We start from the raw sequence: 12,735 nt of genomic DNA, 5'->3' as shown, positions 1-12,735 counted from the left end.
AAGAAATATAGTATTTTACTCAAACCATAGATTAGGAAGAGACATGTGAAAGGCTACTTAACAAGAAGACTTACAAATGGCAGTTTAATGCAAAGAAAGACATGGCATGAAATAATATGTGGTTAACTACCAAGTAAGTATTATGTGGGAAACATTGTCATTAAATGGACAGCCCACTTTTGAGATAGCTTGGCAGAGAGGATGAGCCTGGAGCCTGGGGCTTGACCAGCAGCCCGGCTGTGGAAAGGGCACTGTCATTGGGCAGCAGAAGAGACGACAGAAATGTCTTGTGGGAACATTTGAAACTAGTTTGAGAGATGATAAGATGTGCAAAGGCTAGATAGCCACACTGGGCCAAATTATAGAGATCTGTAAATACCAGGGACTTTGAACTTCCTGCACATCATGGGAAGCCACTGGAAATCGTTTGAGCAAAAAGTCACCTGATTTAAACATTCCTCAGGAGAAATAGCAGTGCTATGAACTGCTAAAAAGAGAGTTGAAAAATTCAGTTTAAAGAAAAATACACAGTGCATTTGCTACTTGGTTATGGCAAACACGTACCATTTAATGTAAAATTCTCCTGTAAGTTCATGTTTAATACTGCATCATTAATTTATTCCGAAAATATTTCTTGAGAGTCTAGTTGGCTAGCATGTAGTTGTCAATGTTTAAAACAAATATCCTTGCCCTCTTAAGTGTTTCAAGTCTAGTGGAGGTATATAACTCTATATACTTAAAATTGGGGGCGACGGGGGTGGATTCTGTAAAGGAAAACTACAAGTGTATACCATGTTTACCCATAGCTCTATTTTTGGACATTTAAGTTGTTTCTAACTTTTCATTGTAATAAATAACATTATGGTAAACATCCTTATGTATAAAATTATATCTGCAGCATTGATTTACCTTAGGCTAGATTTTTAGGAAGAAAACTATTCAAACTATATGAACATTTTTAAGGCTCTTTAAATGTATTACCAAGTTGCCTTCTTAAAAAGATTGCATTCATTCTCTCTCCTTTTAGCTATATGAGGCCAGTCCTCTCATACTCCCTCATGAGTGTCATCATTTATATCTCTATCTACAAAATGTTTCAATATCCCGCCGTTGCCCTTTTCTCTTGGAGGACTAGTGTTTGATAGGTGAGAGTTCTTTGTAGCCCAAGGAGAATAGCTGTGTCAGTCAGGGCCCAACCACCCAAAGGAGTGGTCCTTCCTGGAAGCTGCTGCCATGTCTAAGACTGCAGGGACAAGGGGCTGGGTGGCTTTGCCACCAAACTGGAGCAGTGGTGGGAGGTGGGACCCGGCGAGTTTTCCAGCATTAGCTGGAACCATGAAGGAGATAGAGCCATGCCAGCAGTGCTGCCTGAAGTAGAGCTGGAGAAACATCCTGACTGAACTGAGGTGGAGGGGGCAGTTGTGGATTTTTTAACTGCCAAAAGCCAGGCGGGCACGGTGTGTGATTGCATGGATTTACATATGGAGAGAATGCGCTTGTGAAGACGCACGATGGAGAATGAACATCTGGGCCCTTGGCATCCTTTCTGCCTCTCCTCCCCTCCAGTGCATTTACTCAGCTTCAGTCATTTGACCACCATCTTCGTGATTTACTAGTGCATAGAATATAGATAGATAAATAAATAAAATATTATAAATAAAATATTATAGATATATTTCATTTAATATATGAGTATTATATATTCATATATTTTTAATATATGCCAGATGGCTCCCCAAATACTTTAGTGTTAGGGAAATACAGCTCTAGTAATTCAGCTGTCCTCACCACAGCGACATTCATAATTCACACCTGATAACTATACTTCCTCCCTTACTTTGGTCAGAGTATACTGCTGCCCAAACTCATATTCCAACCTGGGAGTTTTACTTACCCTTTTTCCTTTTGCAGGGAGGGGGAAGTATATTAACTTTCAAACACAGCCAACACAACTGATACTTATTCTACTCTCTATTATTTTAATTACATTAACGTTTCTTGTGTGTTTTCTTAAAGTTGCCTACTTTTCAACCATACTTAAGGTATTTAAATTGTAACCATGGCAATAAGCTCTAATGATAAGGGTAGAAAATTGAAATTTAATTGTATGAATAAAAGATAAAAATCTTATTTGTTTCATATTCCTTTTTCTGAGCAGTTATAGATGCCCTTTAGAAGTTTGATTGTAAGTGAACGGGATGAAATGACAGTTTTGCTGCTACATTTCCTATAAAGTTTAACTGTTATTTTCTCTTTACCAGTTTGCATGCAGAGACCCTGAATGTAATATGAAAATAATCTTATTTTTAGAATTTGGCAGTCCCACCCAGAATGAGGTAGGGGTGGCTTAAATATAAGAAAATACTTAAAGGGTCTTTGGTCTGTTTTGTCTTTGGATAGGTCTTGACAAAAGAAACATCTTTATTCAATTATCTTGGTTTCCTAAATAAGAAAGGATTATTTGAAAGGATTTAGGATTGAAGGTCTGTTATTGTTCCTCATTTTTCTTTAATATTTTGAACACTTACTTGAAGACAGTTTCTCTACCTTTTGTGTGTGGTGGTTTACCACAAATTTGGCTTGAAAAGCTTTTCAGCCATAAGGTGAATTGTTAGCAAGGCAATAGTTTGATCACTACCTGGGAGTGATCCCTGCCTACTCAGGAGTTTTCAGCAATATTCCATTGAAATGTCAGAAATTGAGACCAACTGCTAAATTTGTTTTTAAATAGCTAACTTACTGCAGAGTCATTTTCTAAGGAAAAGCTCAAGATGCCCTAGGCAGAAAAGATTTCCATTTATATGATTCAGTTCAGGAGGATCAGCTTACTTGTGTTTTCTGGTTGGTTGATTGGTTGGTTGGTTGATATTTTTTAATATATTTTTATTTATTTATGTATTTATTTTTGGCTGCGTTCGGTCTTCGTTTCTGTGCGAGGGCTTTCTCCAGTTGCGGCGAGCGGGGGCCACTCTTCATCGCGGTGCGCGGGCCTCTCGCTATCGCGGCCTCTCTTGTTGCAGAGCACAGGCTCCAGACGCGCAGGCTCAGTAGTTGTGGCTCACGGGCCCAGTTGCTCCGCGGCATGTGGGATCTTCCCAGACTAGGGCTCGAACCCGTGTCCCCTGCATTGGCAGACAGATTCTCAACCACTGCACCACCAGGGAAGCCCTGGTTGGTTGATTTTTGATTTTTAACTTGTACCAAGGATCGCAGGCTGTTGCAAAGCAGAAAGCCAAAGCCTTGGACACTCAAAGTGTGGGGAAGAATCATCCATTCTACAAAACATTTTTATTTTCCTAGGCTGATTGGGAAGGAATCTTAAGGAGAAGCTCCCCTGGACATAATAAAATTGTTTAAAGCATATATGCTTTATTGTTATCTTGCCTTTCTGTTGCCGTCTCTCTTCCATTATTCTGTATTTTCTAGCTTACCAGCATTACATGTCTGCTCTCTAAAAACATAAATGGACCTCCTCTTGTCTTTTATGAAGAGGAGAGTTTATTATTTTCTGTTGTGGCTTTGCTTTTTCCTTAGCCTTGCATTTCTTATGACCTTGGATTTGGTGGGTGTGTTTATGTATACTCTGCTGAAAAAGAGTGAAGAGGGAATGTTGTCTTAGGGTTCCTGTTTCCTCTTCTGTTAGTGTGCCATTTTTCCACTATTCACGTCTTCATATGTCTTACCAATGTATGTATTTGTACAGTCTCTTACGTTCCACCAAAATTTGAGGTAACTTTTAAGAACCCATATAATAAAATAGAAAAATAAACTCCAGAATCACAGAAAATATATATTAGAATAATAGGTAAAGACCCGAAGAAAGTGAGAATGCAAATTTTTGCACAAGTAATTATACTTCTTCATGATGGAAAATATTATATTATGGAGGATATCTTTTAAAGAGAAAAACCTTGGACTTACCTCTCTATTAAGAAAAAGCACACCAATTCAGTCATAAAGATAACCAAGCACCATGTGCCCTACCTACCAGAAAGAAGCTGTTGAAGCCATAAATTGAGTCCTTTTGTCAAAGTGATCATGGGTTGTTACTTAAATCCTCCAGCCACATCCTGTAAACTTGTGAATTTTGTCACAAATCACAATTTCACAGTTTTTCTGTTTCAAGGGGGAAATTACTAGAATCTAGGCAGTTGCCAGTTTCAGTACTTGTGTGTAAAATGAGGGGAGGGGAGCGGCAGCAGCCTGAGAATCTACCCCTCCCCTCCTCTTCCCTGCACATTAGGACAAGGAGCAGCCTCCAGGGCTGGAGTGCGCTGTCTGTCCCCACAGTAGGAAGTTATATCATGCATATTCATAAATAGAATATTAAATTAGCAATCATGGATAAAGGACTATTATTTTACTGCAGATTTTGAATGTTATGATTTATTATGACTATAAATTGTATAAATGACAAAATTTTATTTCTGCTTCTCTTCCAAATACCAAGAGGAATATGAATTTCTGTTAATATTGGCCTTGGAGTCCCAAGATTTTCCTCCCCTATTTTTTCAGACCTTTTTTAGTAACACAGTCATTATAGTCTTCCTACCACAATTGCAGTGCTGTAGCTTCCTAATCACCACTTTTTCATGTTTTGTTACAAAAGTAAGTTATGCTTTTGTGTGTGTTTTTTTTTGTCTATTTGTTTATTTTGGCATGCTTCTTATTTAAAATAAATTGTCTAGGAGAATTTGGAGTAAAAGGTAAAAATTTCCTTCATTGCCACGTCTACCCATACCATGGCCATTGCCCCACATACCTACACACACACACACACACACACACACACACACACACACACACACACACACACAGAAAATCTGAGGGGTGTGTGTGTAAATATCCACACATTTGCATTTGTTTTGTTTTGTTTTTAATACAATGAGGATATGTTATACATTGTTCTATGACTTAAGTGTTTCTTTCCTTAACAACATAGTAAAACTATGCATGTGTTTCTGTGTCAATTTATAAAGATCTGCCTCCTTTTTAATGGCTATCTATTGTTTAGAAAATTTATGTAACCAGTCCCTTATTAGTGAATATTTCGTTTTTTCCAACTTTGCCCTTTGACAAGCAGTGGTAAAATTTTTCACTGCACATCTGAGTGTCTCTGTTGATTACATTTTTAAGGGGAACTGCCTGGGCAAGGATGTATACATTTTTATTTTGGCAAATAGTGTCCAATTGCCCACTGAAAATGCTTAGCAGTATGTGGCGGGGGGGGGGGGGAGATTTTTCCTCTAACCTCTTATGTTAAGTAACTGGGGGCCTGTGAATTTAACTGACGGTAGACAGATTAATAATAATTTTTCAAAAACCCTGAGTATTCATATGCATATGAGAGCTCACAAAAGAAATACCTCCCTAGGGACTTCCCTGGTGGTCCAGTGGTAAAGAATTCGCCTTCCAATGCGAGGGACACGGGTTCAATCCCTGGTCAGGGAACTAAGATCATACATGCCGTGAGGCAACTAAGCCCACGTGCCACAACTACTGAGCTCGCACACCTCAACTAGGAGCCTGCGTGCCGCAAACTACAGAGCCCACACGCTCTGGAACCTGTGCCACAACTAGAGTGAGAAAATCTTCATGCCACAACTAGAGAGGAGCCCACACGCAGCAATGAAGAGCCCACACGCCGCAACAAAAGATCCCACGTGTCTCAACAAAGATCAGCATGCTGCAACTAAGACCCGATGCAGCCAAATAAATAAATATTTTAAAAATTAAAAAAAAAAGAAGTAGCTCCCTAAATGACTAGGGTTGGGGGCTTATATACCTAACTTAGGGGAGAGGAAGCAGGCAGAAGAGGCTTGTATGGGAAGAACAAGTGGATTTCTAGGGGAACAAACAGGAGATAAGACAGTTTGTGATGATGTTTGTTTCATTCCATAAAACTCCCCCAGAAAGGATCCATGGCAGCCTCACTCCCAGGACTTTTCTGCTTTTAGTGAAATAAGGGAAGCTCCAAAAAGGCTTCCTTCTGCATCTGTTGAATCTCAAATATCTTTAGTTTAGAATAATCTCTCAGGGTCCAAATAGGTCCCCACAAACATATATTCCTACCTATACCAAGTGTCATGCCTATCATGCTTCCCATGCTATCAGAGGGTAGTAACATACAAAGTGTAAATCCTCATGAGTATTTAAAAAAATGGCTTCAAATTTCCCTGTATCATAAGCTCTATCTACATATTAAATAGAGTAAAATCATTTACAGAAATAATTATTAAATATTCATTAAATCAGAAGATTGCATGGAAACTTCAGCATACCACTGACCATTCTATTATTTGATTCATTCTTATGGAAATTGGAGATAAGCCTGATCTTGGAATTTAATAAATTTGTCATGATACCTATCAGCTTTGGTTTCTTCTCTTTTCGTATCTGTCTCAAAATGATCAGATACATTTTTCTGTCAACAAAAATGCAAAAACGATTACCAAAACAAGCAAAAACTACTATCACTATTAGAGGTGATTTGGGAACCAACACCTCACTCCAGAGGTGCCCAAACTTTGCTGCACATTAAAATTGCCTGTGGAGCTGTTAAAATATTATTCCCGGCCCTCCTGATACACAATTAAATCCAAAAGTCTGGGGCCCAAACCAGAAATCAATAGTCTTTAAATCTCCCCAGTTGATTCCACTCTGCAGTTTGAGAACCACTGCCTTACTCATAATTAAATCAAGTTAGTTACTAGTAATTAAAGAAAAGAATTAAAATTTTATCCTGCTTGTCCTATACAGATTTTATTTCAGGATCACCAAATAACCCTAGTCATTACTGAATATCTAAAGATTTCTTAAATATGCCAAAGAATTCCTGCTGATAAATGTAGAAAGAACAATAAAATTAGAAAAATCACCAATTTACAGCCCCTAATGAAATCACTCGTTCAAGCAAAGATTGTCAGTGTACGCAAAAACCTCTATATTCTCAATCCTAGCTGCACATTGGAATCACCTTGGGAGTTTTTAAAAATCCTGATACTCATACCACAACTTGGGCTGATTGAATTGGAATCTCTGGGCATGGGACTCGGCAGTAGTTTCTAAATTCTATGCCCTCCACTTCCACGCCAGACAACCAAGTTGTGCAGTGTGCAACCAAGGTTGAGAATCCTTGCATTAGTAGAAAGGAAGATGGTGAACTTGTAAATACAAAGATCAGGCTGCCACCACTTGAATTGGCTGCTCGATCTGAGCAAATGTAAAAGTTCTGATGTGACTTCATGTGAAGTACACAACACTGTTCATGAAGTATTCTAACCACAAAAGTTTGACCTGAAAGCTTTTAGCTCTAAATTTCTGCTTACAGGAAAAATTGAGGTTTGAGGATGTGTAAATGCCACCGCGAGAAAGCCATCAAACATTTAGAATGTGGCGCATCCTATGAGTTTATTGCTATGGTTCCAGCAGTGAGCCAAGAAAATGAAAATGAAGGAATGGGAAATCCTTTCTAGATCGAAAGAACTTAAGTAACAATCAAAAACGCAATCAGTGAACCTTATTTCAGCCTGACTAGTACAAGCCACTGAAGAAAGACATTTCTGAGACATCAGGAAAATTCTGAATATGAACTCATTATACGGCATTATGGAATAATTGTAGTTTTGTGAAGTCCTTATTTTATAGAGCTACAAATGGAAGTATTTAGAGTTCTGATCATCTGATATGAGAGGTCTGTTTTAAAATTCTCTAACAGAAGAAAAGAAAAAGATAAATAGATCATAAAAGTGTGGTATAATATAATTATGAAATCTGGGGCATTGTTAATTATACTTTTCTCTGTTTTTATATATGTTTGAAAAGTTTAATTTTAAAAAATTTAAATACAAGTTGTTTAAATAAAGAGTTCAAAATAGTGGGATTTAAATCGTACATCAGAGTGACGTGTTAAAGCCAGTAAGCTGTTGCCCATACTCTGAAGGCTGGTCCTAACAGAAATGAAACCAACTATGAGACAGTGACATGTGCTCCCCAGCCAGTGGGTGGTACTTAATTTGAGTCTCCACATAGATGGGATTTTGTTACAATTCTTACTAAGCAAAATCGCCTGTAGCGTGCCGGGCATCAGCTTAGAACTCCACATTTATCACTCTGTTTTTGCATGGGTGTTTGTGCCAGCAAATAAGAATATTAGCATTTAGCTTTAGCCAACATGTATCTTTATGTTCCTGAGCCAGTTATTCATGACGTATGAACACATCCCCCAGAAGCTTAAATATTGTTAGTACTTCATGTAAAAATCAAATATCCAGCTTTAGCCTTTAACATTTTATGTTTAATTCAAACATGTCAAATAAATATTTAAATTTTCTCATGTTTTTAGTGATATGTGAAGAAATAATCTATTAACTAGCTAAAATAAAATAGAAATTGTAAAGTCCAAAATCTCCTGTTTTTCCATTACCACCTCCTCAACACAGAGCCCCACTTCCTTAGCTTACAATTGTTACCTTGGGAAACGTTAAAAAGGCTACCATCTATAACTCCACATTTCATTTTTATGCCAAAGTTAGCCTACATTTAGCTTTATCTTGATAATCTTTACCAAAATAGATAATCCAGTAGAAAAGTACAGAAAAACCTGGTTTCACAAGACCCATTCATTTCTTTTAAAGGTGAATATGTATGGAATTTTTTAGAGAAGGTTTTTTTTGGTTTCTTTTTTTTTTTTTTAACAGAAGAAATGTATCTCCCACTATCAGATATTTTCATTTATATATTTGGTAACATCTTTTCCCCAAAAGGAACAAAATTTGTCTTTGGAAAAATATTTGACTGGTTTTTGAGCACTTAGTTTCCATAGACTACACTTTTTACATCACAGCAAGTCCCTTATTCTTTGTTCAGCTTTACTCGTTAGGAAGTGAGAGCCCTCTGGCCTTTTATGAGCACTACCTGTTAAACTCGGACACTTTGCAGATGTGATCCATTTCTTTTCATCTTTGTATTTCTAAACTTCTTGTTTTTATAGTTTTCCTTTTATAGGGATAATAGACTATGAATTTTTTATGGTAAGTTAAATAACTGTATTTTAGTTAGTACCCAGACTAAAAATACTTAATAAACACTCATCTTAATATGTCTACTTGTGGAAATTCCTATTTTTTCCCCTAAAAATTAGTTTTAATCATTTTGAATCCCTGAAGAGAATTCAGGAATTTTAAAATGTTTTTGAACAGGAGAGCTCTCTGGTGGCATACAAACCTAAAATATTTTTCAGATTTGTCATTGTAGAAATCCAAAGTACTTTATACCAGTTTATACAGATACGAAGTTTGTTTAAACTATGAAATTCAATTCGGGTAGATGAGCTTCTACAGTGGATTTTAAGGCAGACTAGTTGATGTTTAGAGCAAGGTTTAAAGTGAACTAGAAGGTACTTCATTAATAATGGTTTTTATTTTCCAAGGCTTTTCACACAGTGTTTTCCGTATGAGTAAAAATTTTAGGGCCATTGTCTTATTAATATTTAAGAGATAGTATAAGCATGCATAAGATCCAAAAATCTAGATATATCAAGAGAACCAGACTAGAAATAGCTTCAAGAAACATGGTCTTCTGCTCGTTCTTCTAAGTCTTTACTTCCATTAAAACCCAACTTTGAAAGAATATCATATGTATGTAGTAGTTTGTAGTTGGGTCAACAAACTCCAAGTATCTGTAATATTCTTAAGATATCAGTCAATATCCATCTCTATCTTATGTGGTTTAAAGAATTGTTCTTACGCTTCATGCTTCCATCACCCTATTTACATTTTCACTCTGAAACAGGATTTCCCAACGTTCTCATTGCCTCCAATAATAAAGTTACCTGCTGTTGAAATGAGTCTTGTACATCAGAGAAGCTACTGAAGAGGACAAGTCTTGGGGACCATTTTCCAGGTCCGCTTCCAGAATTTGGCTGAGAGCTTTACTTCTTAGCCATTGAAGGCACTGGAATATTTCTGCAGCAGCTCTGTGGAAAGTAGACTCCCTTCTGAGCCTACGGTGCTACGGGAAGTGAGAGTCCCAGGGCCAAACAGGAAGTTGAGTCCCTGTAAGACTAAATTCTCATATTTTTCACAGTGTTGCACCTGAGTGTGATAGCCTGACTTCAACTCATAGGCCAGAGTTGGAAGAAATGTGACATACCCATTTCCCTTAACTGTCAAAGAAAGTATCATCTGCCTTAACATTGTGTGCTATTACCATCCCAAGGTCCCTGCCAAAACCCACACTACACTGCCTTTTATGTAAGGGCAAACCCCTAAACGCTATAGCAACTCAGGACAAGGAGAATCTAGCATAAGGTTGCAGCCTGCTGGTTTGTGAAAGACTAGTTACAGGATTATACATACTAAAAATCTCCTTACTGATCCCTAGGTTCCTGTTTCAGTGGGGATTTCACACACAGTGTAGACCTCTGTCATTTCACATAACATAAACAGACACACAGATTAACAAAGCAGAGTCATTTTAAGAATTTCAAGTTCTTTAAACAAGCCTTAGACCTTTCACTGAGCATATTTTTATGTGTACTTGGTATGTATTTGGGAGGTACATCACAGAAAAGATAAAATAATTCACTTTGTATTTCATCTTTTACTGTGAGCTTAATGGGATGGGTAATGTAACAGATTTTCATAGCCCTACAACATTATTGTCCCTTACTTTTCTTAGCTGCGGCCTTCTACTTTTTCTAATTAATTGCCCTTTTTTGGGTAATATTCAGGCACTCAGATGAAATGTAGCAGACAAGAAGGACCATGCTTCCACAAATCTCCCTGTCTTAATCACAGATGGAGATTATTTCATTCCACCTTGAAGCTTATTCAAGTTCTATATTTGTAGACATTCATTTTCTTGGAAGATGCTAATTTGATGTTTGAAAATCTCCCATAGTATATTTCTGGTGTCCCAGAAAACATGTTTGTGATTTTTTCAAAAAGGTAACACATGTTCTTCAGTACGCAGATTAAAGAAGTAGCATTCATATTCTGTTTGCCATTTTTACTCTTAAAAATCTCTCAATTTCATGTTCTGATTGTGCTAAACAGCATGCCAACTGTTTAATTGTAGTTTACAGCATTGATCATAAAATGATGAACCCCATCCTGTAAGTCTCTGTGGGTTTCTCTGGTAAATTTGACTAGTATCTGCTTCCATTCCACAAAGCAGACGTTTTTAAAAGACATTTATTTGAAAGATTGCATAAATAATGCATAATTAGTAATTGTGACACACCATACTACAATAAGGTTTACTTTATTCAGTAATTAGGAAATGACCCGTTTGTATATCTGAGGTATAGTAACTGTATGTACATACATTTATGTGGGTGTATACGATTTGTGAATTACAAGTTTTCAAAGAAACAGTAAATAATAGCAAAAACTATCTTGAAAACAATTTAATTTCCTTTTAGTGATTCAGAAGAGGTTTCAGTATCTTTTTGTCTTTGTAGGTATACATTATCATTGGACTCTACTATAGAAGTAGAAAAATGACTGAAGACCTTATTCACAGTATATAGGATTTGGTTGTTTTACAGTTCATATTAAATAAACCTCTTTAACCAACTTTGTAAAACTGTAACTTTTATATTTACTGAAATATAAAGCACAAAATAGGTACCCTGTACTCTAAACCCAGTTATTTAGGTCTTCAAATTAGATTTGGGGTACATGGGGATTTAATATTTTAGTGTTCTAGTTAACATCTCTGTGTCCTTTTCTATATTCTGTTTTCTGAGGCATTGCATTTAAAACTATAAGAAACATAGGCTTCCCTGATGGTCCAGTGGTTAAGACTCTGTGCTTCCACTGCAGGGGCATGGGTTCAGGGAACTGAGATACTGCATGCCACACGGCACAGCCAAAAAGTAAAAAAATAAAAGTATAAGAAACAGATACTAACATTTAGAGGGCAGATGATCATATTACTTGGGGGTAATTTTGTTGATTTCGTTTGTGTTTGCATTGAGATTCTAATTCTGTTAAGTTTTACTGCTAGGGTGACCAGTATGGAATAATGTATCTTACAATTTGTACTTGATCTGTGTAAGATTATTTATTTATTTATTTTTAATTAAAGCATAGTTGATATACAATATTAGTTTTGGGTGTATGACATTGTGATTTGACATTTATATACATTACAAATTGATCATAATAAGTCTAGTAACTATCTGTCACTGTACAGAGTTATTGGGATATTGTTGATTATATTCTCTTTTTCTATTTACTACATCTTTATTGGAGTATAATTGCTTCATAATACTGTGTTAGTTTCTGTTATACAACAAAGTGAATCAGCCATATGCATACATGTATCCCCATATCTCCTCCCTCTTGCATCTCCCTCCCACCCTCCCTATCCCACCCCTCTACGTCATCGCAAAGCACTGAGCTGATCTCCCTGTGCTATGGGGCTGCTTCCCACTAGCTATGTTTTACATTTGGTAGTATATATATGTCCATGCCACTCTCTCACTTCGTCCCAGCTTACCCCTCCCCCGCCCCATGTCCTGAAGGCCATCCTCTACATCTGCATCTTTATTCCTGCCCTGCCCCTAGGTTCATCTGTGCTGTACATTATGTCCCCATGACTTATTTATTTTATAACTGGAAGTCTGTACCTCTTAAGCCCCTTCACCAGTTTTGCCAACCATCCCCCCACACCCATCCCTTGAGAGCTAATTTCTTTCCCTGTGTCTATGAGTCTGTTTCTGTTTTG

General features: G+C 37.1%; 1 protein-coding gene across 13 annotated transcripts in view; it reads left to right on the top strand.

The window, feature by feature from the left end:
- The window catches only part of PKP4 (plakophilin 4), a 251,769-nt gene that overhangs the window by 165,732 nt on the left and 73,302 nt on the right, over positions 1–12,735 (top strand). The window lies entirely within an intron of this gene.

This window comes from Lagenorhynchus albirostris, chromosome 6 (assembly GCF_949774975.1).
Source record: "Lagenorhynchus albirostris chromosome 6, mLagAlb1.1, whole genome shotgun sequence".
Classification (NCBI taxonomy): Eukaryota; Metazoa; Chordata; class Mammalia; order Artiodactyla; family Delphinidae; genus Lagenorhynchus; species Lagenorhynchus albirostris.
This window is presented reverse-complemented; position numbering and strand designations above follow the sequence as displayed.